The 24551-nt window shown below is 40.3% G+C and overlaps 1 long non-coding RNA gene across 1 annotated transcript; it reads left to right on the top strand.

Annotated features, from left to right (window-relative positions):
- Positions 1 to 5084: 5084 nt before the first annotated feature.
- On the top strand, positions 5085 to 18137 carry LOC107966906 (uncharacterized). Its single transcript, XR_010146824.1, has 4 exons — positions 5085 to 5347; positions 16963 to 17118; positions 17236 to 17363; positions 17631 to 18137. It is a non-coding gene; the product is annotated as an uncharacterized LOC107966906 (long non-coding RNA).
- The last annotated feature ends 6414 nt before the right edge of the window (positions 18138 to 24551 follow it).

The raw sequence follows: 24551 nt of genomic DNA, 5'->3' as shown, positions 1-24551 counted from the left end.
TGTTTGGTCTGTAATTAGTGTGTACATAGTATGCACCACTGTAAAGCCATCTGACACAATCCTTGAGTCCATCTGACACAATCCTTGGTTGAAAAGAGAGAATAGAATGAATATGGCAGTTTGCTAGCACTGGCCTCTTAAAACAACACTAGGAATCAAATGCAGTTTTCTTTTCCGTAATAATATTTTAGGGGGAACAAAAACAACGCCGTAAGAAAATACCTTGCAGTAAGTAATTGTTGAGACAATGAACGCTCCACAGTCCATATCTTGGGGCACGGTGGGTGCCTGCATACTCCTGCAGACTGAGCATGTTTCAGAGCCTTCAAAAGCCTTCTCGGAAAGCCCCAGGTGGTGAAATTGCCCTCAAGCACTGATGAGAAGCCTCCAGACTAATGATTTGTTTTAATGCTCATGGCCACATTGTCAATTAGTGTTATTATCTGCCTTTGAGAGACGGGAAAAGAGAGGCTCGGCAAAGCAGGGTAGCCCAATTTCTGATATCAGAAACCTTCTCATTCAACTGATGGTGGGACAGGCACCTACCTTAGCTTTGATACACTCTGTGACATATGCGGTTCATGTACTGATGGATGTGCCACTAGCAGGGTCTGGCAGTTGGAGGATAATGGTTGATTGGATTTGCCTTGTAGGTAGATATCCGTCTCTTTAAGCTTGGAGGGAAGGCAGATGGTGGGCGAATGGATGGGGATGGTGTGAGTGGAGTCTGTCAATTTTCCAAAAGGCTGTTGCCAAGAAAAGAAAGGCAGTTGATGAAAATCATGTGTTTCAAAGTAAGGAGACTGGGAAATACTTCTTTTGTTTTAAAGACATCATTGTTTGTCTTATTTGCAATGGGAAAAAAATATCTTTTTGAGAAAGAATATAATACCAAGAGACACTATGTAATAAGCCACATTGTATAGTTAAGTAGCATAGAAGGTCAGTAAAAGACAAAAGAAACAAGATTCCCAAATGTCTTACTCAGCAACAAAAGTTATTCAAGACCTGGCCTGGTGGCTCCCATTTGTAGTTCCAGCACTTTTGAAGGCTGAGGTGAGAGGATCACTTGAGCCCAGTAGTTTGACACCAGCCTGGGAAACATAGAAAGACGTTGTATCACAAAATTAAAAAAAAAATAAAATTAGCCAGGCGTGGTGGGGCATGCCTGTGGTCCCAGCTACTGGGAAGGCTGAAGTGGGAAGATCGCTTGAGCTTGGAAAGTCAAAGCTGCAGTGAGCCATGACCGTGCCACTGCACTCCTGCCTGAGCAACAGAGCAAGACCTTGTCTCAAAAAAAAGTTATTCAAAGGCACAGCATTATAATAAGATACTGCAGTGCATGCTACTATGTAGATCCTGAAATTTTAGCAAAAAGGAAAAAAAAAATCATGAAGTCTAGCAAAATAGTAAGAGAGAAAAAGAAAAAGCCTTCATGATACTGACGGTAAGACCTCTGCAAACAAATGACCCACATGAGCATGATCCCACAATGAAGCTCAAAGTTGACAAGTACAACCATATTCACAGAGACCCTAATCCGTTTTTCAGGCCCCTAATCTTGATCATGAGCAGACATGCAAGAGCTACCAAAAGTATGAGGAAACCAACATGAAATATAAAGATGAGAACAAACAGAAAAAAAAAAAGCAAGCAACTAGAAGGAAACTGAAACAACGCAAGGAAAAGAATACTTTGAAATCAAAAACTGTAATTCCTATACTCAGAGGCACAAGAAAAGATAATGCATTAATGAAGCAAGAACAGAATCCTCCAAAAAAGAGCATTCAGAGAATAAAAAGTGTTCTTTTTAAATTTAACATAAGGATTGGAAAACCCCAAAACCAGCTGGGCGCGGTGTCTCACGCCTGTAATACCAGCACTTTGGAAGGCTGAAGCAGGTGTATCATGAGGCCAGGAGAGCGAGACCATCCTGGCTAACATGGTGAAACCCCATCTCTACTAAAAATACAAAAAATTAGCCAGGCGTAGTGGTGGGCGCCTGTAGTCCCAGCTACTCGGGAGGCTGAGGCAGGAGAATGGCGTGAACCCCAGAGGTGAAACTTGCAGTGAACCGAGATTGCGCCACTGCACTCCAGCCTAGGGGACAAAGTGAGACTCCATCTCAAAAAAAAAAAAAAAAAAGAAAAGAAAGAAAGAAATCCCCAAAACCAGAAGAAAATCTAAAGAGAAGAACAACCAGAGAAATCAGAAAATTAGAACACAAGTCCAGGAAGTCCAACATCAAAATTATGGGATTGTTAGAAAGAACCAAGAAAACAGGAGATAAGATTATAAGCAACATTTCTTAGAGCTAAAAGACATCAGCTTCTACTTTGAAAGGTCTATTGAGTATCCAGTACAGTGGAACAAAATAGACTCACCCAAGGGCACATCAGTTCAGAATACTGCCAAAAATAAGTTTTACAAAGCTTCTGCAAGTTAGAAAGAAAGAGAGAGGGAGAAGAAGCCACGTGGAAAGCAGCAGGATTCAGAATGGCTTTGTACTTCTCAACACCAGCCCTGGAATCCAGAAGACCATGGAGCAATGCCTTCCAAATTGTGAAGAAAAATTACTTCCAACCTAGAGAACAATACTCAGCCATAAATTGGAGGGGAGGTAGAACTAAACCACTTTTAGAAATGTAAGGTCTCAAAACATGTGCTTTCCGTGCACACTTTCTCAGGAAGCTATTGAAGATGCCCTGTGTTAGTCTGTTTTCATGCTGCTGATAAAAGACATACCTGAGACTGAGAAGAAAAAGAGATTTAATTGGACTTCTAGTTCCACATGGCTGGGGAGGCCTCTGAATCATGGCAGGAGGTGAAAGGCACTTCTTACATGGCAGCCACAAGAGAAAAATGAGGAAGAACAAAAAGCGGAAACCCCTGATAAACCCATCAGATCTCATGAGATTTATTCACTATCACAAGAATAGCACAGGCCCCTTTGATTCAATTACTTCCCCCTGGGTCCCTCCCACAACATGTGGGAATTCTGGGAGATACAATTCAAGTTGAGATTTGGTTGGGGACACAGCCAAACCATATCATTCTGCCCCTGATTCATTTAAAACTCATGTTCTCACATTTCAAAACCGATCATACCTTCCCAACAGTCCCCCAAAGTCTTAACTCATTTCAGCATTAACTCAAAAAGTCCACAGTCCAAAGTTTCATCTGAGACAAGGCAAGTCCCTTCTGCCTATGAGCTTGTAAAATCAAAAGCAAGCTAGTTACTTCCTAGATACAGTGGGGGTGCAGGTATTGGGTAAATACAGCCATTCCAAATGGGAGAAATTGGCCAAAACAAAGGGGTTACAGGGCCCGTGCAAGTCTGAAATCCAGGCTGGCAGTCAAATTTTAAAGCTCCAAAATGATGTACTTCGACTCCAGGTCTCACATCCAGGTCATGCTGATGCAAAAGCTGGGTTCCCATGGTCTTGGGCAGCTCTGCTCCTATGGCTTTGCAGGGTATGACCTCCCTCCTGGCTACTTACACGGGTTGGCATTGAGTGTCTGTGGCTTTTCCAGGTGCAGGGTGCAAGCTGTCAGTGGATCTACCATTCTGGGGTCTGGAGGATGTTGGCCCTCTTCTCACAGCTCCACTAGGCAGTACCCCAGTAGGGCCTCTGTGTGAGGGCTCTGACCCCACAGTTCCCTTCCACAATGCTCTAGCAGAGGTTCTCCATGAGGGCCCCACCCCTGCAGCAAACTTTTGCCTGGTCATCTAGCCATTTCCATATATATTCTGAATTCTAGGTGGAGGTTTGGGAAAACCTCAATTCTTGACTTCTGTGCAACACAGGCTCAACACCACATGGAAGCTGCTAAGGCTTTGGGCTTCCACCCTCTGAAGGCACAGCCTGAGCTGTACATTGGCCCCTATCAGCCACAGCTAGAGTGGCTGGGATGCAGGACACCAAGTCCCTAGGCTGCACACATCACAGGGACCCTGGGCCCGGCCCATGAAACGGCTTTTTCTTCCCGGGTCTCCAAGCCTGTGATGGGAGGGACTGCCGTGAAGTTCTCTGACATGACCTGGAGACATTTTCCCGATGGTCTTGGAGATTAACATTAGGGTCTTTGCTACTTATGCAAATTTCTGCAGCCAGCTTGAATTTCTCCCCAGAAAATGGGTTTTTCTTTTCTATTACATAGTCAGGCTGCAAATTTTCCAAACTTTTATGCTCTGCTTCCCTTATAAAACTGAATGCCTTTAACAGAACTCAAGTCATCTCTTAAATGCTTTGCTACCTAGAAGTTTTTTTTCCACCAGATACCCTAAATCACCTCTCTCAAGTTCAAAGTTCCACAAATCTCTAGAGCAGGGGCAAAATGCCACCAGTCTCTTTGCTAAAACATAACAAGAGTCACTTTTACTCTAGTTCCCAACAAGTTCCTCATCTCCATTTGAGACCACCTCAGCCTGGACCTTATTGTCCATATCACTATCAGGATATTGGGCAAAGTTCCAAACTTTCACAAATTTTCCTGTCTTCTTCTGCGCCCTCAAAACTGTTCCAACCTCTGCCTGTTACACAGTCACTTCCACATTTTCGGGTATCTTTTCAGCAACACCCCATTCTACTGGTACTGATTTACTGTATTAGTTCATTTTCATGCTGCTGATAAAGACGTATGTGAGACTGGGAAGAAAAAGAGGTTTAATTGGATTGATAATTCCACATGGCTGGGGAGGCCTCAAATGTCACCTCTTACATGACAGTGGCAAGAGAAAAATGAGGAAGAAGCAAAAGCAGAAACCCCTGATAAACCCATCAGATTTTGTGAGATTTATTCACTATGACAAGAATAGCACAGGAAAGCCTGGCCCCCGTGATTCAATTACCTCCCCCTGTGACCCTCCCGCAACATGTGGGAATTCTGGGAGATACAATTCAAGTTGAGATTTGGGAGGGGGCAGTCAAACCATACCATGACCTCACCAGAGTGAGGGAGTAAACTAAGAATATGTAGGCTACACGAAAGAGAAGACTCACACCAAGAGAGAGAAAAAAAAAAAGAATTTTCAAGACAATAGTAAAGGGAGTTGCCTAGTGATAATAGAACGCCCATCAAGTAGACAGAATGAATGAAATTGTGTGATTCAGATGACTGGCATGCTGGGGCTATCATCCTGATTCCCTCTGCTACTATAACATCATTTAACCTAGACGAAACTCCTGGAGGATATTCTCTGATTTTAACAAAAAAGAGTTAGAAAAAGCGTTTATGTTTTGTTTTGTTTTGTTTAAAAAAAAAAAAAGGTTCAGAAAGCCCACCAAGGCCTGGAACAGGAGCAAAAGTAATCCAAAGGTGTGACTACTATCTAGCCAGCCTGGAGGTAAGAAGAAAGGTCTCTAGAGGCAGTATCTCAAAAAATACAAAAGGAAACTGATAGGTAGGCTATTGTGAATAGCTTTGTGTAATATTTTACTAAAAACAGCCATTAGAAAAGATGGAAATACTTAAAAATAGATACAAAGAAAACTAAACAAACAAAAAAGGCATTATTAACTTTAAGAAAAATATAAAGGAAGGAAAGAAAAAGCAACCATAGTATACTACAGCACTCAGTTATAAAAAATATTATGACAACAATACTGATTTAACCAAAATTGTAATTGCACTATATTGGGAAAATGAGAAAAAGGAAGCAAAATGGAGGCAGTGTAGAAATCCAGTTATGTTTCCTACAATAAGAATTCGATAGACAATGTCTAGAATGGACAAATCAAAATATAGAAATATATGTGTAGTGTTTAGAACTTTGGAGATGTTAAATGCCAAAAGGAAGTTAAAAGAGCTGGAAGTGGTTGACTTTGGAGAGGGGACCTGGGAGAAGTGAGAAGGGGTGAGTCAGAAGACTGCTGAATTTTGTAATAGATCTTTTACTACCATCTTGACTTTTTAAACCACATGTGCACAGTTTTTCATTTAAAATGTAATTTTAAAAAATTAAAGAAAAATAAAGATAGCCAGATGCGGTGGCTCATGCCTGTTATCCCAGTACTTTGGGAGGGTGAGGCAGGTGGATCACTTAAGCCCAGGAGTTTGAGACCAACCTGGGCAACATGGTGCAACCCTGTCTCTACAAAAAAATACAAAAAAGTTAGCCAGGCATGGTGGTGCACGCCTGTAGTCCCAACAACTTGGGAGGTTGGGGTGAGAGGATCGCCTGAGCCCAGGGATCACAACACTGCAGCCCAACCTGGGTGACAGAGTAAAACTCTGTTTCAAATAGTAATAATAAGCTATAACTACAATATATACCTCCAATATAAACAGGTAGGCTCATAGGTGATTGACTTGAATATTAAAAAGAGACCTGGTATTATTTGAACCCCTGTCAGGCGATTCAGGCTACAGGATACAGATTACACTGGAATAGCCCAGTGTCTTCACCTTAATGTTTTCTCTTTAATTTCTGTAATGCTTCCATCCTTTTAAATTGTCTGAATAGTCAGCGATCTAATCTTCTGCAAGTTCCAGACTTTCATCTACAGATATAACAAGATCTGTTACTTGCTCACATTATTTCTCTGAATCACAATGGTAAGGTGATAATTACCCTCTCCCTGGGAATAAGAAGCTACTATTTATTATGTATGTATCCTTCACTGCCTTGAATAATCAAAGGATCTCGCAATTGTGTAGTACTTTACAGTTTTCATTGTGCATTTTCATTGTGCTTTTTCATGATTTTATGAAACCAAAGGCCAGGCGGAAGCTCAGAGAGTTGAAGTGACTTCCTTAAGGTCACTCAGCTGGTAACAGCAAGCCACAAGTAGAGGCATCACTGCTGACTCTCTCTCCACCTACCATACTGTGCAGCAGTCTGGTTTTCAAATTTCCTAAAGTCCCCATTTGTTTAATAGCTCCAGTTGCTGGCAGCTGAACAACCAGATGGTGGGAAAAAAGAAAAAGGGTGTGTGTAAATTTACTTTTCGAAACTCCGGCCATTGTGCCCAGAGCCAGCCTTAGAACAAGTTGCCCTCTACCCAGATCAACCCCAGAACCTGTCGTGCGAACATCCCAAACTGGGGGTCTTAGGACTTTTCCACATTCACGAGTCTCTTTTAAAATTGGAAATACCCCTGAGAAATGGAGTACCTTAATACTTATCAATTAATGCCTTAAGAAGTTTTGGTTGACAGCCAGCTAAAAATAAGCCTGAGGTATTGGAAGACAATTAAGGGAGAAAGAAACAGGCACAGATTTATCCTAATTCAAAATTGTTCCCAGGGTTAACCCTGGCCATCCTTCCCAGGGTTCTTTTAAAAAGTTCCTTTGGCAAGAATGCCATAAGATACCAACTCTCATTTTGTCTACCTGTTGGTATCTAGTGATGGGAAAAGTGACAACCACCAGAACGCTACAAATCCCCCTCTAAGCCAGGTCAATAAGAAATATTTTAGATAGACTAGCATTATAATCTCAACAGTTATTTATGCATCCATTTAAAAACAGTTGGACATTTCATCTTGCTCATCAGGAACAAGATTTTCCCCCTATTTTTAGCAAAAATTGCAAGCCGGGCACATGCAGCCTTTGCCAAGCAGAATATGATTCCTCAAGGCTCTTCAATGTGTGGGAGCCTGACATAAGGCTCAGAGAAGGGCAGAGCCACAAACAAGCTGTGATGATCACTTTGAGATAACCAACCAATGTGTCCAACTCAACTATGGCTTCCCAGACCATTATTAGTACTCTACTTTTGTTTATTTTTAATGACTAGTGCACATAAATTTAAATTCATGGCCTGTTAGGATCCATTCGTGCTAGCTCTATATATAATGAGTAGCAAAGTCTATGCAGCTTTAAATATAGAGGAAAGAATAATTGTAAGATATCTCAATCAAGGTTTCTGCTCTCCTTCACATATTTTAAAGACATAACACACAGAGGTTACATAACAGTCTTTACAGAAAACCTTGCATTCAGAGCTGTTGTGGAAGCCTGTTTGCAGCTGAGTGTTTACTAAATCAAGCACTAAAAACTAGATTTACACTGGTTGTTCGAAGCTGAAAGCCAGCTGCAGCTGCCATTAGAGCAATTCAATTTCTTTTTTATAAAGCACAAGTAAGGCTCAATTTACTAAAGTTTTATTTCCTTTTTATGCATCCCATATGCTAGGGGAAAAAATTAAGTTTATGAGATTAAAAATGAGTTTTATGCTAACTGTTTACAAAGTTTCAGCTGCCTGCATTTGCAAGCCCTCAAACCCACCAACTTCAGCTTCTGGCTTGTTTTTTTTCTTTTCCTTCCAACGAAAGAAGGTCTTTGTGTTTGCAAAAGGAAATCACCCAGCCCCCTTCTCTGCTTCCCTCTAGCTCTGGCTTCCTGTTTCACAACGTGCAATTTTATGACAGTTGAGGCAGACAGATAAGTTCCTTCATGATGCCAAAATCTTCAGAGAAGAAGGTTCTTGTATGGATAATAGCTTTTTTAAAGGATTCTTTTTTACCTCCATTCTCTGTGTCTGGATTTAACTAGTCTGGTGATGTTTTTCACTTCTGTGATCAACTCTTAAAAGGCAATATAGCTTTCACTTGATAGGAAGAAACATCTAGACAGTGAGCAAACTGCTGCTGAATTTGGAGAACAGTGCATTTTGTTACCTAATTACAAACCATAGTAGATTTTTTAAAGACGAAAGTTGAATTTGTTTGCTCTAAAATTAATGAGCACAATTATTTTTCAAGTCTATATATGTAATTCAGGAGACCTCAAGATATCCATTATTAATTGATTCCACCATGCAAATTCTTCCTCTTTCTGGAATACTTTGGCCTTTCTTAGGATTAAAATTCCTCCAGTTTAGACTAAGCTGTTGGAGAACGTGTCTTTTTTGTTATTTTAAGGTGCATTCTATAAAAAAGACAGGGTAGAAAAATACAAGAAGATGAGAAAAGCTTCTAGATATCAGGCCAGAGAAATCATCTAAAAGAGTAATGTAATGCATACACTTATTTCCTCTAACTCCTCCTGCCTCTACGTAACTACTAAAAGGTTGAGTTTTAAACCTTCCCAGTAGAAGTAAAGGACATTCTAGAACCTTAAAGTATGTGATTGGGAAAAGGACAGAGAGAAAAAAAAAATCAACATGTAAACAATGTAGCAGATGATAGCTGGCAAGGGCCTTGTGAGAACACATTGTTTTGCCAGTTAGAGGAACTAAGTATGTCCAAGCATGTCACAGAGAGTTTCTCAGAGGTTTCCCAGTTGAACAGAGCTCACAGTCAACTCCAGCACTGAAATTCTTGAGCAAAGAAGAGAAATGAAGACCATGTCCCCAGCATTGCCCTAGAGTGGGGAAGAGTTGACATGGACCAACTTCAGCCACAGAGACTAAGTAAGGGTCAGCAGGCTAGAATTCTCTGGAGGTACGAAGCTTCGTTATACTTCAAATAATCTCATCCCAACAGGCAATTCTTGGCAAACAGGATGGTTTGCACCATGAACATTGAAAAGTATGCAGAGCCCATGGAAATGAACAATTCCCAGAAAGAAAGTTGAAAGGTGTTTACTGAGCACTGATCAACGTCAAAGACCTATTGCAGTAAGGCCTACAACCTACAGCAGCAAAGACCAAGCACTGCAGAGATGATCTTGGGGCACTGATCTGACATGCTTCTAGCAACAAAGGGGAACACCTGGGACCCTGCGAGGAGAGAGAGGTACCTGAGGCTGGGATTCCCCTGGTTTTATAGGAAGGAGCTTAGAGCATAGATCACTCTTTGCTGAGACACATGAACTATACCCCTTCAAACTGTTTGTTACAGCTTAAAAAATGAGTCACACCAATGAACCATGGACCATACCACTGATTTAGAATCCTCACCCTTCAGCTAGAGGAGACAAGATGCACAATCATGAAACAAACACAAACATAATTAAGACAGGATTGGTAAGATGCTACCCGCAATTCAACAAAAATCAAAGAAAACAGAGGAAACCATGTATGTAGGAGCAGTCAGAGAAGGTCTGCAGAGGAGATGGGCCTTGAAATATATAATATGTAGATGGAAGACAAAAATTATTCCAGGTGTACAGAGGGTTATGTAATGGCATTTGAAGCAGGCAGGAAAATGAGCTGTGTGTAGAGAGGGGAATGGTGAGGAGGCCAATTAGAGCAAGGGGCTAGGAGAGCTGCAGAAGATAACACTGGAATGAGAGATTGGACTCAGGATTTGGGGATCACCAACAACAAACTGAGGAGTAGTTCCCAGCCATTCAAGGTTGTGAGAAGAAAAATGGCATAAGGAACACAGCATCTGAGAGACTGATCTGGCAATGTGTGGTGGAATAGAGCAGAAGGGAATGAAGTAAGGTTATTGAAGAGGTAGTAAGGATCCAGGCATGAGGTTAGGAAGCACAAGCAAGAAATTGGAAGGCTCTTGGAGAGAAAGGGTGGGCATTTGCTTTCCACACTCACCTCCTCACCCTATGCCATGCCTCTGCAGTGTTCAGTAGCGGCTGTGTTCCTCTGGGAACTGGTGGGTAGACCCAGCTCCATCGATCAGCTTTCTCTGGACTGGCAACCCAGAGCATTGCCCATCCCTTTTGTCCTTTCAATACTAGGAGTGGTAACAGCATCCCAATAGTTTAATACCTGGGAGCCTCCTCATCTCTTCCTGGTTTTCTGAACCATCCCTCTGTGTCTTTTTGGAATGGACCATCTGTGCCTTTGCAGACCCTGACTGATAGACACAACAAAAACATTTTGAAAGAGAAGTAGAGAAGTTATGGATTGGACTGGAAAAAAAAAGAATGTTAATGAGTATAGTTTTGAGCATGGGAAATTAGAAAACAGGGCATGGAAATATAATGTATTGGTTAGGAGTAGACTCCATTAATTCAACGACATTGCCTGAGATGAATTTGTATCCTCCACTTAACGGCCATGTGATGTCATTTGGTGGGGGGCTGTTGCTTTAGCATTTCTAGGCTGAATTCCTTCAACTGTAAAATAAGAATAATAACTGTTTTAAGGTTTAAATAAGTTAATCTATATAAGGTACTTAAAATGCTGCCAGGTTTAATGCACATGCTTTGTGTTTTTCTATTATTATTGTTATGAAAATAATAATTAGATATTTTACTAATTTCAATTTTCTCAACTTTAAGTGAGTTCTTTCCCAATAGACCCCTCATCTTTCTTCAAAAATTTATTTCCATGTGGAAAACACTGATTATAAGCTCAGGCTTGTGCACTTTGAGCTTAATGGTGACCGTAAAATATTTAAATGGAAATTTCCAGGAAGAATTTGGAAATAAATACTGGCATTCACGTAAGAGGAAATGACAAAGGTATAGATAGATCTAAAAGAGCCCGTATGAAAAGGAGAGACGAAACTTTGAAAACAGATGACCTTTGCAAAGGGGAAAATGCATCAAAAGAACAGCAGAGTTCTAAGAAATAAGCATTGGAGAAACCCACAGTGAGAGGGTGGGAGGAAGGCGAGAGGTGAAGAAAAGGAAAAAAGAAGCAAACGTGCTGGACTTCGCGGTATTACAGAAAATAAAGGAGCAAGAAATAGTAGACATGACAAATGTCTTTGAGCTTCACAGAGAGGTTACTTGGACCTTCAAGAGAAGAAGCTTGAAGAAATGGAGGGAGTGGAAGGGAGAAACAGGTATTTTTTAAAAACTAGAGAAAGCAGGTACAGTCAAGACTAGGTCACTCACGGTTTTTCCCAAGATGGAGTAGACACGGGCAAGAGAAAGGAATTAAAAGAGAAAAACTGAAGATTCTAGAGAAAGAAAAGACAAGTAAGACAGCAAGATGCCTCTGGGAAAACCTAAGAGGCTAGGATTAGAAATCAAATCAGAATTTCTTTAGAAATTAGAAATCAAAATTCCAAGTATTTGCAGGGTTTTCCTACCCTCATTGTGTTCTTTTCATTTATAACAAAGCTAGCTATTAAGATTTTTATTTATTATGGTCCAGCTGTGAATTTGACCTAATTTAAAAACAAAACAAAACACAAACATGGCACCCTATACTTGTTCACTTCACAATAATATTGTAGTTAAAAAAACGTGGTCTCTAGGGTAAGACTGGTTGAGGTTAAAATCTTAACTTTGTCACTTACTAGCTACATGCGCTTGGGAAAGATTACATTTTTTAATACCTAAATTTCCACATCTCTAAAATGGGGATATTAATAGTACAGCCCTCAATGGGCCACTGAGAAATAAATTGCTTAGAACAGGGTCTGGCTTATAGTGTGCACTCAAAAACCTTAGTTTTGATTACTCACACATATCTACCCTATACAATAATTATATCTTAATTCTTTCTCCTCAAGGCAATACTTTGATTTCTTTCAACTCAAAGAGAACATGATTATAGGAAAATCCCTTAATAAACATGCCCCTTGATAATGTAAATTCAGATATAATGCAATTGGACATTGGCACTGTCTTTTTCTGTGCTCAACCCCATTTTTCAAATGGGGCAGAGCAAGCAAGTTTTCATTTTCTGGAGAGGAGACACATGAGATACAGAAGGGGGCAAGACAGGGTGGAAAGACTGCAAGCAACCCTGTTTTAGGAAATTGGAAAATGAAGGAAGTATGACCACATCCCCAGTAATCTCTCAGCCCAATCTCCCTGCCTTAGGCTGAAAAAATGGGGACCAAGTTACCAAGGGATTCCCAGAATCCCTGCAACTGCCCTGAAAATTCATCCAAGCCCAAGAGCCAGAATGATTCTCATTGATATTTAACCAGATATTAAACACAATGGCCACCAAGGAGTACCAACTTGTATCTGAAAGCATTAAATAGTGTAGTCAGACCCAGAATTCCTGGTCAACCAGACACGAAGGCTCACCTCATTATTTCATTTATCTTGCAATAATATGGACCCCAAATTTACTCTATTAAAATTGTTAGACTCTCATCTATCAAGTTACACTAGAATTTTCCTATACCTCAGTTGTCTTCAGAAAATTGTTCTTGGTAAATTAACGGCCTCTTAAACTTATTATTTCTGTCTCCCCAAGCTTAACTCTAATTTTCTTGAGAGCAGGGTTCATCTTTAACAACCTGTTTTTGAAAAAAATCTCCCACAATGCCCAGCATAATACAGTAAGAAAATAGATACCATGGCAACACAAGAAGGGGATTCAAGGACTCAGAAAAGACTTAGCTTCACCTACTACTACATAATCTCCATCAGCCCCTCCCCACTCAAACAAATTATGTCCTTAATCCCCTTTTTATAGGAATTCTAGAGCAACTTCCGAGTTGGTGCTAAATAAATATTGCTGAAAATTTCTTATTTGACCAGTATGATAGGTCCTCTATTTTATATCCCTTGGATGTATCTCTAGCTCCCCTCTATGGAGGGTAAAGGTTAGGCTATCTCTGGTGGATAATTCAGATGGGTAAGTGTCCCAGAAAGAAAGGGGCAGAGATCTTAAGGATTAATATAGTTGACCTAGAGAGAGTTAAATGCTGGTGGGGCATGGTGGCTCATGCTGTAATTCCAACACTGCAGGAGGCCAAGGTGGTAGGATCATTAAGCCCAGGAGTTTGAGACCAGCCTGGGCAACATAGTGAGACCTTGTCTCTATTTTTTTAAAAAATACAAAAAAAAAAAAAAGACTAAATGCTATCTTGTTAGCTATCTGCTAAATGTTACTGAGTAATAGCGTAAATAGATAAAACTGAAAACAGCTTACCCGGCCAACTCCTCTGAGTTGGGAGCATAAAAATCCAAATCACATCCACTCTTCTGTTTGAGTCCTCATAGGATGCTACACAACTCCTCTCTTTCTTCTGGAAAGGTATTTTCCAGTCTTTTTTGGACAATCAAAGGCTTTTAAAGTTCAGACACCTGCCGATGTTTGTTACAGCTGCTTAACAGCTAACAATGGAGCAGAACCTCTACCTAGGTATTACTCCATCAGAAAGCAATGATTGCCTTCCGCCCACCCTAGCTTATGTCAGGTTAGGTTACCCTACTTCATTTCTTTCACCCACCAATCTCTTCTGCTAGAAGTGGGTGGATAATGGCAGGAGGTTCCTCCTTCGCAGTGTCTTTTATCAATACTAATATAGCACCACTGCTATCTTCATTTTTCTTATTTGTTTCAGAATTGATTCTGCCCAGAGTGTAAACACCAAACAGGGTAATTAGTAAAGAGTTCGTGGTTTTAATCATCTTTGGACTTACCAGTTAAATAAGATACTCTATTTGATTATTCATTGAACATCCAGGTGCTGGTTTTAGCTTCCAGAAGTTTACAACATATTTGGGGAAACTTAGAAGTAAACAGATGATGGCACAGCAAGCCTATAGTAGACGTGTTCACAGAGAAAAAAGTTTAAGGCTTTCTAAAGGAGGAAGCACCTGAGCTGAATTGTAAAGCCGTGCAGGCAGAAGCAGTGGGGAGGATGTTCATAGAAGGAGCAGCCAGCACACCAAGGGAGGAAGGAGCACAGCACATTTAAGGAGCAACTAGCCTGGCTGGAATGTGGAGTTGAAGGGAAGGACTGGCTAACCACCATGTTGGACAGGATGAAAAGGTCATGCAAAAGAACTCATGGCTCCTTAGCAAATGATCTCATGCAAGATATTCTTTTTCTTTTCTTTTCTTTTTTTTTTTTTTTTTGACACAGCATGTCACTCTGTCACCCAGGCTGGAATGCAGTGGTGCGATCATACCTCACTGCAGCCACGACTTCCTGGGTTCAAGTGATCCTCCCACCTCAGCCTCCCAAATCGCTAGGACTACAGGACTGCACCACCACACCTGGCTAATGTTTTCGTTTTCTATTTATTTATTTATTTATTTATTTATTTATTTATTTTGAGATGGAATCTCCCTCTGTTGCCCAGGCTGGAGTGCAGTGGCACAATCTTAGCTCACTGCAAGCTCTGCCTCCCAGGTTCAAGTGATTCTCCTGCCTCAGCCTCCCGAGTAGCGGGGACTACAGGTGCCCGCCACCATGCCCGGCTATTTTTTTATATTTTTAGTAGAGACGGGGTTTCAATGTGTTAGCCAGGAAGGTTTCGATCTCCTGACCTCGTGATCCACCCGCCTCAGCCTCCCAAAGTTCTGGGATTACAGGCATGAGCCACCACTCCTGGCCCTCATTTTCATTTTTTTAAATAGAGACGGGGGTCTCACTATGTTGCCCAGGCTGGTCTCAAACTCCTGGCCTCAAGCAATCCCCCTGCCTCTGCCTCCCAAAGTTCAGATATTACAGGAATGAGCCATGACACCCAGCCTCATGAATGATTTTTAAACTGACATTATGAGATCTTCAATTTAGAAAGTTAACTCCAGAAAGGAGAATGATAGTGAGAGGTGAATAACTCAAGGCTGAGAAAAGAAATTAGGAGGCTGTTAGAAGAAGACATACAAAAAGTAAGAAGAATCTTGACTAAGAATGTAGTACTGGGGATAGAAAGAGGTGTTTTTCAGAAATAATAGAAATAGTGTTGAAGTATCATAATGACTGAGAAGACATAGGGGACAATAAGTGAGGGCATCACTGATGATTCACAGGTTTCTGGCTTAAGCAATCAGGTAGATAATGGTACTACTCCCTGACACAGGGACTATGAAGAACTTAGGAAGAGTTTCATTGTGAGATGCATTGACTTCGAGGTTTCCCTGGGACTTATGAGAAAAAGTGTCCAGTACACAATTATATACACAGGTCTTGAGTTTGAGAAGGAGTTTAGGGCCTGGCACAGTGGCTCATGCCTGTAAATCCCAGTACTTTGGCCGAGGCAAGAGGATCTCTTTTTTTTAATTATGGTTTTAATTTTTTAGGGGTGCATAGTAGGTGTATATTTTCATGGGGTATGTGCGATGTTTTGATACAGGCATGCAATGTGAAATAAGCATATCATGGAGAATAACCCTATCCATCCCCTCAAGCATTTGCCCTTTGAGTTACAAACAATCCATTTACATTCCTTATTTTTAAATATACAATTAAGTTATTATTGAGGAGGATCATTTGAGCCCAGGAGTTTGAGACCAGCCTGGACAACATAGGGAGACCCTGTATCTACAAAAAAAGAAACAACATTAGCTGGGCATGGTGGTGCACACCTGCGGTCCCAGTGACTTGGGGAGCTGAGGTGGGAGGATCATTTGGGTCTCAGAGGTCGAGGGTGAAGTGAGCTGAGAGCTCGTCACTGAACTCCAGCCTAGGTGATAGAGAAAGACTCTGTCTCAAAAAAGAAAAAAGAAAGAAAGAAAGAGTTTAGTACTAGAGATGGAAATTTGGGAGCCATTAGCACCTTGGTGGAAGCTAAAGCCATGATAGTTAATAAGCTCATTCAAAGAGCCTGTGGCTAATGAGATGAAGATGGGAAACCAAGGCCACCTGAACAGGAGCCAGACCCTAGCACTGGCTGATATCTGCGACTCTGCATTAAAAATGCACCCAGAAGAAAGGAAAGCCCTGCTCCCTCATATTCCCTAAGTAAGTTTACTTACTGTTCTGCAGTCTTTGTGGGTTTTTGAAGTTCGTTTTGGAATTTTGTGTTTAGTCTTCATTTCATGAAGACTCTACTTTTGAAATTTCAAATTGACCTAATAAACTATGAGTGAGATGGGGACAGGATGGGGATGGGCACGTCACCTGATACCAAACACGGCTGGGGACCGAAGGTTTTGGAAAACCCTCATTTACTAAATGGGGCAGTTTTACTGAGATAGGGCCATGGGCATAACAGATGCGATATTGCTACAGCTAGCATCAGCCCCAACCCAGAAGCTATTATTAGGCATCTTGGTACTTCCTACTTGCAAAAGTTAGTCATCATGATATATTAGTAAAAATTTTAATATGGAGAAAAGAAATGAAGGAAACTTGCATGGTTTGGAATGAGCATTTTAAGGTAAATGAAAAGTTCATATCCTCTTGCGTCTCTGTGTCTTATGAATATTAAATCAGTCACTTACCCTGTTTTGATTATTATCAGGTCTTCCTCCTGATCATCATCTTCCTGATTCTTGGGACTCTGGAACCTGCTGTTTTCCCTTACCTTCCAGAATGTTCTGTTCACTGATAACCCTTGAACAAGTTACTTGACTATGCAGGCAGTATCTGCTCTGTACTAATCAGGACTCTTTGGGATGTAAGTGACAGAAACCCAACTCCAACTAGCTGAGGCACAAGGGGAAATGTACTAGTTCCAAAAAGCGTGGCTCAGGCATGTTCCCTGCTCTATGTCTCTGCCTGTTTCTGCTGTCAGCTGCCATCTCATCTTCTGGACTGATCTTCTCCACAAAGCAGGAAGCAGCACCACAGTTCACATCTCCTGAGTTTGACACCAGAGAATATCTCAGACTTCTCACTAGAGCTGAGTTCAAAACGACTCAGGTAATTCTCTGATTGGCCCAGCCTAGGAAACACGTCTACCCTACAACCACACATTCTATCCAGAAAAATGGTATTTCTAAAAAAAGGTGGAGGGAGGGGAGCAAAACAACAGACACCATTCTGTTGTAGCAGAATTCTCCCTCCATTATCTTGTTCCCCCACAGATCTTCCTGGGTGGCTTATGTATCAGGGAAGCTCCTCCTCTTTTAGAGTCTATTCCCTTTTTACCCTGCTCAATTACTCCTTAAAGGTTTTGTCTGCTCTCAGGCTGGCACGCTTCAATCCTCTCGACTTTAGATCAACTTTAGATGTCATTGCTTCCAGGAACCACACGTGAAGACTTGTCTTCAGATTACCCAGTGAAACCACAGAAGAAATGGAGAGGTCAGAGTTCCAACAAGCAGGATCATCAAGAAGAGAGGATATTTTCTCTGCTGGGTTCATAAGATAGTTTTGCAATCCTACCAAGTAGGGAGGCTGGTGAATTCAAAGAAGACAAATCTATCTATCTTTGTGCTAATTCTGATTTTGAAAAAAACCTATTTAGAGACATATGGCAATTTAAGAAAGCAGGAAACCAAAGAACCTGGCATTCTTGGAACAACAGATAAAAAGCTCCTTAAAAGTTAACAAGGCAAAGATGAATGTGGATTCTAACACGTGAAGTTAGCAGTATTTCATGATTTGGCTCTGCCGGAAGTTATTATACCAGAATAGAGCCAAAATGGAAACTTGCTTTGATCTACAGTTCCCAGTAAAAGAAATCTAAAATTAGACACAGTGTGATCAGTTACAGAGTATTTCTAATGGATCACTGAGCAGATTAGTGATTCAGTTTTGTTCCTTGAATATAAGAAGACAGACTAATGATTGGCTAAAAGACAGACTTAAGAGAATATGACTACACTGAAGACCACTTATCAAAGGTTACATTGGAATACAATTAAGTTGGAAAATGTATTATTCATTTTAGTCCACTAAATATTTGATTGCTTTTTCTTTCTTATACATATTGCAAATATTCCCTTCAATTATAATTTTTTATAATTTTAATTTTCTTGGCTATGTGGCCTCTATTAGAAGAAACAAAATAAGCAAATAACTGTTTTTATAATTTATTTTCTAATAGTCAATCTTCTACCAATAAGTAATAATTCAAAAGCTGAATGTATAATATATAATGGTTATGATTCGCTTTACTTAGTTTATTCCTTTTAAATTGGAAACTGTTAAACTTTTACATTTTTTTTCAGAATAAGAAATCATATCTCATGTATATTACCACTAGGTGGCTCAAATGGCTAAAACACCAGTTCATTATACAAGCAGATCAAAACCTTAAATATTTAAAGATTTATCTCTTTCTACAGTTCTATATACTTTAATTTTCTACAAACTTTCACATTATTTATAGATTATCGCTATAATACTACCCGTGGTAAACAATTACTTTAATGTAGATCATCAACACATATGCTATTTTTATGAATGAGAGAGGATTAACAGACACAATGAATGAGTTATGTTACATTTCATCATAAACATGCAATAATAAATTAAAATTTTATCAGCTGACTGAGAACAAAGTATTCAACGGGGTCTAAAGAACCAGAGTACTGGGTTATATTTCATTTTAATGTATCCAGGCATTTCTAGAGATTACCAGCTTTATTTTCTGGCAGTTGTGGTTATTTATGTCTCTTCTCTACGGCAATGTCGCCATGTGGCTCTATGATAGACAGTGTCTTGCAGCCAGAGCTCAATCTCTCTGTAGACTAGAGACTTTGAAAATCAAAGCAGTCTTCCTTAGAGTAAGTTTTGAAATGCAGGACTCTCCAGATACCGTGTCTATCACATTAGCTGGCTGGAGGCCCTTGCCTCTGGCTGATACAAAGAAAACAAAAGCAGAAAATGATTGTTTTCTTCCCAATTTAAAAAGCATCTTATAATTCTGTTTGACTATTCAAGATAGAGCATTAAGGGGGAGAAAGGAGGAGAGATCCTTTCAAGCTGGAAAGGAACGTATTAAGCCTGTAGATTCTGTCAAAAAAAAAAGGAAAACATAATGGCGTCCTTGGACTAAGAGAGCCTTGTATGTTTTCTAATCAAGAATAATCAATACACATTCCCCTTATTCTGAAGGTATTTTTGTTGTTGTTCTCTATACTTTCTTAGTACTGTACCAACAGAAGCTCTGCCCTTCTAGTTTAAAGGTGAGAACCAATGAAATAAAATCTTAAAGAAAATCTCTTTCGAAGGGATAATTATTTTTTAAGAGACAAGATCCCACTCTGTCACCCAGGCTGGAGTGCAGTGGCGCCATCACAGCTCACCGCGGCGTGGAACTCCTAGGCTCAAGCCATCCTCCTGCCTCAGCCTCCCAAAGCTCTGGGATTACAGATGTAAGCCACCATGGCTGGCCCTCAAGGTAATGATTTTATCTTTGATTATTTGTCTTTTTAATCCCAAACAACTGAATTTTTCACCATAAAAGTTATTTAATTGGCTCTACCCTGGGGGAGAATAAAGATATATAGAAAAAGCTTAAGGGAGGATTTTTCCAACTCTTGTAACAGACGAGTAGCATTCTCCCCCTAATTTTTATCCTCTGTAGAGGTATTTTAAAAATATTTTCCTTGGTCATTTATTATTTGTTATTTGGAAGTACATTTAGGAATCTTGAGTTTGGCTTAAAAGAAAAGTATTGATTCTCCCTCAGGGAGCTATAATTCAGTTTCAGCTGCAGTAACAGCAGGTCCTGATATTTTTATATTCATATTCAAGCATCTGACATTTGGGTTTTATTTGAATATAGAGCTGTAAGTATAACATGAACCAGTTATCACATAGCTTTTTAATACCGAGATCTAATTAGTTCTTTCCAAGCGTGATAACTATACTCTGTCAAAGTTCTAACCAGTTAGCTTTTGAGAAAGAAATATTATCTTCCCTTACTGTGGCCATGAATAGTTTCCACTAGGTGAGAAAAAAAAAAAAACTCAAATGATAAAAGAGAATTAATAGCTCACAGGACTGAATGCTAGAAGTAAGGTTAGTTTCAGGATTGGTTCAGTTCAATTGCTCAACAGTGTCATCCAAGACCAAGTTTAGTTCAACATCTGTCTGCCTTTGGCAATGTCATCTTCAATCCCAGCAGTCCTATTTGGGCTGTCCACAACTACCTGGGCCCTGCCTCCATTTATATCTAAGGATAGAGAAAGAAGCTGCTTTCCCAGTTTTTCCAAAACAGAGGACACTTCTTTACCAGAAATTACTCAGCAAACATGGTCTCAGGCTCGCTACCCACCCCGGATGCAATAACTCTGATCAGGGAATAGTTGTCCCTCATTGGTATACGCTCCACCTAGGTACATGCCCCATCTCAGAAGCCAGGAACAGAATCAGCTCCCCGCAGCAAATGGGCTGTATAAAGGAGGTGTGGATACCTGTGTATGAGGGAGCATTGCTCCTATAGGAGGGAAAAGGAGGAGATATCAGTTAGGGGGTGGGGGTGGCTACTAATACATACATGCGCCTGACTGTGGATGGGAAACTCTAGAATCAAACTGCCTGATTTTGAACCCAAGTTCTATCACTTATTAGCTCTATTACCAGGTGCAAGGTACTTGACCTGTCTCATCAAGTAACAAGTGGGCCAATGATTTGCTTAATTGCTTATATCATAGGGTTATTTTTTCTAAAATACAATATTTAGTCAAGCATTTATTACACTCTTTCTTTGTGTGAAGCATGTGAAAAGAATTGGAGAGAACACAAAAGTGAACAAAATGATGTTCTACTTTGAAAGAGCAAGCAATTCAGGAGAGGAAATTAGAGCCCAGACATCATGGTAATAGACAGATGGGATAAGTTACATAAAAAGATATGTTTCCTAAAATGACATTTTTCCTAATTAAATATTCTTTAATAGCAAGCACATCATGTAGTATTTTTCACATCCAAATGAAGTTGACATAATTTTCTGGATATTCATTAATGATAAATGACATTAATAATTTTTTTTTGAGACGGAGTCTTGCTCTGTCACCCAGGCTGGAGTGCAGTGGCGTGATCTCAGCTCACTGCAACCTCCACATCCCGGGTTCAAGCAATTCTCCTACCTCAGCCTCCCGAAGAGCTGAGATTACAGGCACATGCCACCACATCCAGCTAATTTTTGTATTTTTAGTAGAGACGGAGTTTCACCACATTGGCCAGGCTGGTCTCGAACTTCTGACTTCGTGATCCACCTGCCTAGGCCTTCCAAAGTCCTGGGATTACAGGAATAAGCCACCGTGCCCAGCTGACATTAAAAACTAATAATCAGAACAATCAAACTACCAAAAAATAAATAATGGTAACCAACCAAATTTCAACTATAAAGTGTGTAAAATATGATGTTATCCTGCTACACATCTATTAGAATGGCCAAATTCCAGATGTAGATCAATAGGAACCTTCAATCATTGGTGGTGAAATGCAAAATGGTACAGCCACTTGGGAGGCAGTTTGGCAGTTTCTTATAAAACTAAACATACTCTTACCATGCAATCTCACTCTTTGAAATTTACTCAAAGGAGCTGAAAATTTATGTCTCCACAAAAACCTACACATGGATTTTTGTTTGTTTTTGAGACAGGGTTTCACTCTGTCACTCTGTCACCCAGGCTGGAGTGCAGTGGTGCCACCATGGCTCACTGCAGTCTCAACCTCCCTGGCTCAAGTGATTCTCCCACCTCAGCCTCCTGAGTAGCTGGAACTACAGGCACGCACCACTAGCCAAGTGGCCTAGGCTAGTATCAAACTTCTGGACTCAAGTGATCCACTCGCGCTGGCTTCCCAAAGTGCTGGGATTATAGGCATAAGCCACCGCACCTGGCCCACGTGGATGTTTATAGCAGCTTTATTCATAATTGCTAAAAAACTTGGAAGCAACCAAGAGATCCTTCAGTAGGTGAATGAATAAATGAACTGTGATACATTTAGACACTGGAATATTATTCAGTGCTAAAAAGAAATGAGCTGTCAAGCCATGAAAATACATGGAGAAAACTTAAATGCACAGTACTAAGTGAAAGAAGCCAATCTGAAAAGCCTAAAAAGCTAAAAATGTTTAGTTTTATAAGAGCATGTTTAGTTTAATATACATACTGTATGATTCCAAGTATATAACATTCTGGAAAAGGCAAAACTGTGGATACAGTAAAAAAAACAGTGATGCCAGAGGTTGGGGGTGGGGGATGATTAGGCGGAGCACAGAAAATTTTTAGGGCAGTGAAATTACTCTGTATGATAGTACAATGCTGGATACACATCACCATGCATTTGTCTAAATCCATAGAAGGTATAACAAGAGTGAACCCTAATGTAAACTATGGACTTTAGATGATAATGACATGTCAGTGTAGGTTCATCAAGCAACAAAAATGCCACTCCGATGGGAGGTGTTGATAGTGGGGTAGCCATGCATGTGATGGGTGCTGTGAACCTCAAACTACTGTTAAAAAAAAAAATCTCTAAAATGTGTTTGTGTGTTTGTGTGTGTGTGTGTGTGATGCTATCAACTCTGTAATATTTGAAATATTTGAAATAAAATAGAGAAGCAGAGGTGAGCGCTATCCAAAAATCATTGCAATCTTCCTTGGAAGTCTTTTGTGCTTAACGGTGTAGGGTGTAAGGATTTGATATTCTATGACCTGTTACCAGATCACAAAATGAACCTCACTGTGAAAACCTAGGAAGTTGTCTTTTCCCAGTCCACACCTGGGTTAGCTCTTTCCTGGGTAAAAATAGAAAGCTTTCCCTTGTTCTAAATAGAGTTTATTCTCTTGGAGCAAAGGTAGTTAAAATTCTGCTTTTCCAAGACCTTTAATGAGTAAACAGTATGTCAGCGAAGTACAATAATTCAGTAACTACCACCCTTAGAGGGCACTATGGTGCCTTCTGCGCCACCCAAGTCAACTCTTTCATGACAGCCCTGCGGAACTGGCTTGCTGGGCCTATTTCTTTCCAAGTCTTAGTCCCCAGAATTTTGAACACCCTGCTTTTTACATGGTTTTCCTTAGTGTTAAAAGAACATAATCACAGCAAGATAACAATTCTACAAAACTAAAAGAACCTAACCAAACTAACACCAGATAGAAGGTACACAGAGTCTTTGCTTAAAAAAAAGAAAAAAAGAAAAGAAAAGAAAATGACCATGACTCTATGTATTTATAGCCACTGGTAATGTCTTCATATTCCTTTTGAAATGCACTGGTGATTTCCAAACACCCTCCCCCAAAGTATGGCACCTTGACATACTGAATATTTCAAGCTGAAGGAATGTGAGAAAACAGCAGAAACAGGAAGGTCTCTCTGGCCTTCATTTGTCCTCTCCTGAAGCAGGGCGTTAAGAATCTCATGTGAAAGCTACCCACCCTATACCCAGAAAGAAAAAAGGGTATACCCAGAAAGAAAAAATCTCTGAAGACACAGGGACATGGAAGAATTTGAACAAATAGGTTTGCTAAGTTTCCCCAAGTTTATTACCATTAGATCATACCCTTTTTTCCCACTCATATTTCTCCACAACTGTCCACTCTTGATCAAACCAGCTATAAAAAACCACTCAAGTTTGGCTGCATGTAGTGGCTCATGCCTATAATCTTGGCTGTTTGGGAGGCCAAGGCAGGAGGATCACTTGAGGCCAGGAGTCCAAGACTAGCCTGGGCAATGCTGCAAGGCTCCATCTCAAATAAAAATTTTAAAATCTTTTTTAAAAACATTTGAGTTTAACTGTGTCTTTGAATCTTCATTTCCCTATGAAGGCTCCTGTGTCACATAAAACTTACATTAAATACATTTGTATGTGTTTTATTTTGTTAATCTGTCTTTTGTTAGAGGGGCCTCAGCCAGGAACCTAGGATGGGTGAGGAAAAGATAGTTTCCTCTCCTACAGCATAAATAAAATTCCCAGGTTGGGAGGGAGAAGAAATGCTATTGAGCACCTACAGTCTTTAGAATGGAATTGTAGCAATGGAGCTAACAGACTTTTCTGCCAGGTTGTGTGATCCTGGGGAACAGAGCCCTGTCTTTTCCTGTTCATGTCTGATATGGTATGGGTCTATGTCTGCACCCAAATCTCATGTCAAATCGTAATCCCCAGTGTTGGAGGTAGGGCTTGGTGGGAGGTGATTGGATCACTGG

The sequence above is a fragment of the Pan troglodytes genome, chromosome 8 (genome assembly GCF_028858775.2).
Source record: "Pan troglodytes isolate AG18354 chromosome 8, NHGRI_mPanTro3-v2.0_pri, whole genome shotgun sequence".
NCBI classification, from domain to species: domain Eukaryota; kingdom Metazoa; phylum Chordata; class Mammalia; order Primates; family Hominidae; genus Pan; species Pan troglodytes.
The sequence above is the reverse complement of the archived record's forward strand: the minus strand, read 5'-3'. Positions and strand labels throughout refer to the sequence as shown.